The sequence below is a fragment of the Hibiscus syriacus genome, unplaced genomic scaffold (genome assembly GCF_006381635.1).
Source record: "Hibiscus syriacus cultivar Baekdansim isolate YM2019G1 unplaced genomic scaffold, ASM638163v2 tig00000218_pilon, whole genome shotgun sequence".
Lineage (NCBI taxonomy): Eukaryota > Viridiplantae > Streptophyta > Magnoliopsida > Malvales > Malvaceae > Hibiscus > Hibiscus syriacus.
In genome coordinates, this window is record NW_024061774.1 from 1,440,803 (window position 1) to 1,446,802 (window position 6,000).

Sequence of the window (6,000 nt, forward strand, 5' to 3'; positions counted from 1 at the left end):
AAATATTGAAGAAAAAGGAAAAAAAGAAAGAAAAAGAAATAGTGATAGGATCAAGTTTAGGCGGAAGATGTACTAAGGGAGATGAGAAACACTTGTTATAGTCTATTTCACAAAAACACTCAAGAATTTATTTTTTTACCGATATTTATACATTGCCTTTGCTAAAAGAGTATACGAAGCTTTAACAAATGGAAGATTTCAGAGAACCGAAATAGAACTGTTCTGAAAGGTTTCACAATTGAATATGTTAGTTGTTTCATTTTTTCTGTATCCAGTTGAAATGTCAAGCTGTGATAGAGGGGCATGTCACGATGTTCGTAAGGACCTAGGAATGAAGGACATATCGATGTTTCAAACCTTAGAAAAATAAAAAACGAACCTAAAATCAACTCATTGATCTTAACACTTGTCAAAGAGCTATGATTTTTTAAAATAATAATTCTTGATTTACCTAATATTCGTTGAATGTATGATTCATTTCAGTTGTTAGCATGAAGCAAGAGCACCATTTTGTTTTACCAAATTCTTCCATTCTTATGAAATCTGAAAACAGAAGAAAAGAGAAAAACATTTCCAAACAAGACAATTGCTCGAGAATGAAGAAGGTCCTTGAAGATGATTAGGCTTATTCTACCTCGATTGGAGATACGAGTGTTGGGACCGTCGACACACCCCATATACGTTTATATGAAATCGGGAGGAATGGATGCGATTACTTACATTGGGTTTCTTGAAAAAACAACAAAGATAGTAGGGGCTAACGGTGGTCACGAACGGTTCGAATCATAAGCCTCTATGAAAACGCCTCGGCCTCTACTCAGTTCACCTGGTTGAGAGAAAAATTTTAACTTTTGCCAAAAATGGTTTTGAGAAAATCAGTTAAAGATAAAGCTGGTTGTCATACCTTACTTATCTTTATATACCCGAGTTACCCTAACCTTTAGGGTTTAGTTATTTTGAATTAATTAAATTCTTAATCAATTAATTCAAATTAAATATCCATTAAAAGATTTATAATCTAAATTATATTCTTTTAATGTTTATTTTATCCTTATTTAATTATTCTGAATTAAATATCCATTAAAAGAGTTGTAATCATAATTACATTCTTTTAATGTTTACTTACTATATTCGGGATAATTAAAATCATATGTATATAAAATATACATAAATTAACTCTAGATATATATTTTAATAGTGTACAACAAATTGTACATATTTGCTCATTTCAACCCTAGGGTGTGGCCCTGTAGGTTCTTGTAAAATTAGTAGTAATTATTAGAATCATTCTAATATTACAAACAATGAGTGACATCTAGAGTGACATTTAGCAATATATCATTGTCACCTAAGTTACAAGAAATCATGATTTGACATATCATCTTTGTGATTAACTCTTTTCTGTATTACATCCTTTGTCTTTTATATCTAGAGTAGGCACAAGTCTTGGAATATTCACACTTGTATAGCCCGTCTATTTTTTTATATCTAGAGTAGACTATAATTAATGAATAATTTGTGATATATTGTATCAACTTATTCGAGCATGGTCATGCATTTCTAGTACAACCAGTTACGGAGCATGTTTAACTGTATCAAAACATACAACAATATATATTGAGATAGTAATGATCTCAATTCTAAGGACCATACATATAGTTGTCACCATGAGTAATACCGTGACCATCACATAATAATCCAAGACATAAGCTCATGGCGGGTCAATCCAATACATTATTCTCTAATAATATATTCATGTATCAGTTCTGACATTTCTATGTCAATGACAACTCATTGTCATCAATCAATAATATATTAGTCTTAAGCGTATTATTACTTTTCATGCCCATAATAACACTTGACTAAGAATCGTTTAATAATAACTATATTATTATATGGACATTATTATCTTTTAGCATATTTAATGCACAAAAATATAATAAAAGAAAATAATGGTAATGCCTTTATTCAATAAATACTATAAATAATCTATGACAATACAACCATCATATGATTGGTCTTTAGGCATACTCTAACAATGAAATAAACCAACAATTCATGGGCAGGATATAAAGATATTTCTCAATTTCAAAATCCAAAAAGTCCAAAAGATCAGATCATCTAAGTATAAAACTTCTCACATTTCTCTGTGGTGTTACCAACATCCGTAATCCATTAGGAAACATACGATCGTCTTAGTCAGATGGGGTGATTTATTATGATATTTTCTAATATCTCAACTCATAGAAAAGATTCAAGGCACTTCTTTTATAAGAATTGACCACTTCTTGAATATCTATTCGGGTTATGAGATATCATAAGAAGAAACCCTTAATCTATTCGATAACAATTCTATTTTCCTTAGTTAATAACATGTGATTGCTTATTAATGATATAAAGTTGAAATATTTTGGGGTACAAAGACATATGTGGAAGTACTCATATCAGGGCATTACCAAAACCAGACCATGTTGAGATAACAATATTCAAATCGAGCAAACATTGAGAATGAACATCATCGCTTGGAGTATCAAGGGGTATAATATGAAGACAAGATAAGTTTACCTTGAAAAGAGAAGAAATTATAATTGAGCCATTGAATCAGGGATAAAAGAGGCATTAGAACCCTATGTATAACTGCAGGAAGAATTAAAAGAAATCACTTCTTATAAGACTTCAACGAAGAAAATAAAAGATAGAAGACATGATTGCACAAGATGATCAAATCATTCCTCAGAAGATGCAAGCTTAAGTTGACAAGTTGCCATGTTGATATTTAAGCAAGACCCATTCAAGAGTGATCAAGTGAAGGAAGACTGAGTTCTTCACTATGAAACCAGAAGAAGAATTAACGATCAATATTTCTGCATTACATATCCATTGCATTCACATTTCATGCATTAATGCATATTTTTACAGATGTTTCAAAGAAAATAAATGAGCGAAGAAAGAGCATAATTCAAGCCTTAAATGAAGGGAATTACATTCAGAGTGGCTAAGAATCAAGAATCGAGGAGCCAAATCAAGAAGGGTCATTACTTTGAAGTGGGGCATGTTGCCTAAGATATATGATGTTTTCAAATGAGTTTTAAAGAAGTTAAGCCTGATTTTTAGGGGTTTCTTGATGATTACCTGATTAACATGATATTTTCAAAAGAATTTTTAAATAATCTATGATATTTTCAAAAGAATTTTTAAATAAGCTAAGTCTGATGTTCAGAGATTTCTTGATGATTACTTGATTAATATGATATCTTCAAATGATTTTTTAAATAAGCTAAACCTGATTTTCAGAGGTTTCTTGATGATTAAGTCATTCGGGCCATCAGTTTAAAATTCTTAGAAGAGAAGATAAACCAAACATTTCAAATGGTAGAGTTCATAATGAGAAAAACTTATCCGATGAAGGAGAATACATTCCTAATGAGAAGAACTTGTTCAACCTCGGCTCGTTCATCGTATAAAAAGTTGGATCAACATCACTGTTTTGTTCGTTTCCATCATATAAAGAGTTGGATCGATATTTTCAGCGGAAGGGTTCGTAATGATAAGAACTCATCCAATGAGGGAGAGGAAATTCCATAGGAGAAGAACTTGTTCGACCTTGGCATTTAGGTATCTACAAAATAGGAACATATATATTCATTTTTTATCAAGTCTTGAATGTTTGCCAGGAATTCAAGAAGTCAACAAAGATTTCATTTCATGACTTAGTACAGAACAAGAGGATTTCAGCAAAGAACCATTTCACAGTTTCACCATTGAAAGAAGAATATCTCAACAAAGAATTAAAGATCATCGGGTCACTACGTTCGGGTACTTTAAATACTTTCACTGACATATGATAATCTTTTGCATGTTTAAAACTCTTCAAAGAGAGGATAAATCAATCATTGTTTCCAATCTTAATGAGAAGAACTCGTCCAATAAGGGAGAATAAGATCCTAAAGAGAATAGCTTTTAAAACCTTGGATCATCCATCATAGAATGAGTTGGATTAGTATTTCTATTGAAAGGGTTCATAATGAGAAAAACTCATCTGATAAAGGATAAGAAGTTCCTAATAAGAAGAACTTATTCAACATTGACTCATCCATCACATAAGAAGTTGGATCGACATTTTTAGGGGAATGGTTCATAATGAGAAAAACTCGTCTGATGAGGGAGAAGAAGCTTCTAATGAGAAGAATTTATTCAACCTCAACTCATCCATCACATAAGGAGTTGGATCAACATCAACATTTCACTTGATTCCATCACATAAAAAGATGGATCAACATCACTTTTGTTCAATTCCATTACAAAATGAGGTGAATCAATATTCCCTTTTCGCTCGGTTTTATCGCATAAGGAGTTGGATCAGCGTCACTCTTTTAACTCGTCCATCACAAAAGGAGGTGGTTTAACGTTTCAATAAAAGGGGTTCATAATGAGAAGAACTCGTTCAATGAGAGAGAAGAAGTTCCTAATGAGAAGAACTTGTTCAACCTTAGCTCATTCATCACATAAGGAGTTGGATTAATGTTTTCAATAGAAAGGTTCATAATGAGAAGAACTCGACCAATAAGGAGCGAAAATTTCATAATGAGAAGAACTTATAGCTCAAGAGTTTCAAATTGTCAGATCAGATAAAAATAGTGCTTTTTATCTTTGCTCCATTTTCTTTCACAGTAATAAGCAAAGAAGGTCTAAGCCTATTTAACATCAGACTAAAATTAACCCAGACCCATTTGCACAACCAAATTAACCCAGACAAAAATTAAACACCCGAAACACATTAACCCATTATATTGAAAATTGGCCCAAGCCCATTTAACATTAAGTACAACAACCCAAAACATTAACCATAGTTGGAACCCTAGCCAGAGAAGCTGCAGTCGTTTCACCTCCACGCCAGCAGGTCCCTTGTGAGAACCCATATGGTCCCTTGTTCCACGTTGTCCTCCATCATGTCTTTTCTCACCAGCAAAGAGTGTACAATGATTCCAAATGCTGCCAGCAGAGCTTCACAACTCATCCCAAACCATAACAGCTCGAACAATAGTTCTCTATGCATCTCGGTATCAACTCAATAGTGCCTCGTCAGCAACCCAACAGTGCCTCGTCAGCAACCCACTCGTCTCTAAATCAAGCCATGGGAGCAAATCAAGCCAAAAAAATTAAGAAATTGTAAAAATGAGATTTGATTTTTCATTTTACAACAATAACCTTTGTAACTTGGTATAAAAACCCTCAAGACATATTGTAAAGGGGATCCTATCCATTTCGAAAAACCACCACAATCAGAGAAAAAAGTTTTTTTTGAGCAATTTTCAAAGGTATCATTTGTTATTTCCTTGCTTTTTATTTTTCAGTGTATATTCTTGTGTGTGTGAGTGGTGAACCAAAGTAAAAAAACCAAATATAAAAGGGGGTTAGGGTTTACCATAGAGTGCTCGAGGTTCCTCGCTGGGGAGTCATCACCACCTTACGTCATCGGATATCAGGAAATCGAAACGTTGAAGGGGTTTTGGGTCTTTAGAGTCTCATTTTTTTAGGATTTTGACCCATGATCTGAGTTATAGGGAGTGAGCCAAAGGTCATAGGTGAGTTTGGGGCTCAGTTAAGGTCACCGAACTGTCGTGTGCGTGGCCAGATAGAGGGACAACATCTGTAAGCATTAACTGGCAGCGTAATTGGGCTTCTGCCCAAAAGAAAAAAATAGAAAGATGGGGGGCTTTTTTTCCCTTAGTTTGGGTTAAAATGAATTAAAAAAAGGTTTTGGTTTTATTGGCAGAGTTTAAGGGTAAATCAGGATTTAGTCCCTCCACTTCACGCGCCTTTTTGCAATTTATTCCTAAGGGCTTCGATTTTTATCGTTTTCAATTTCGTACTCTATTTTGAGTTCGTTTTTTATTTAGTGGTTTATTTTATTTTATTATTTTATTTTATTTAATTTGCTTTCTTTTTATTTCATTTGTGTTTTAATTGTTCTAATTTACTAACCTTAACTTCTAACTT

General features: G+C 33.0%; 1 pseudogene; it reads right to left on the reverse strand.

The window, feature by feature from the left end:
• The window catches only part of LOC120155518, a 28,421-nt pseudogene extending 26,060 nt beyond the window's left edge, over positions 1–2,361 (reverse strand).
• Between the last annotated feature and the right edge of the window lie 3,639 nt (positions 2,362–6,000).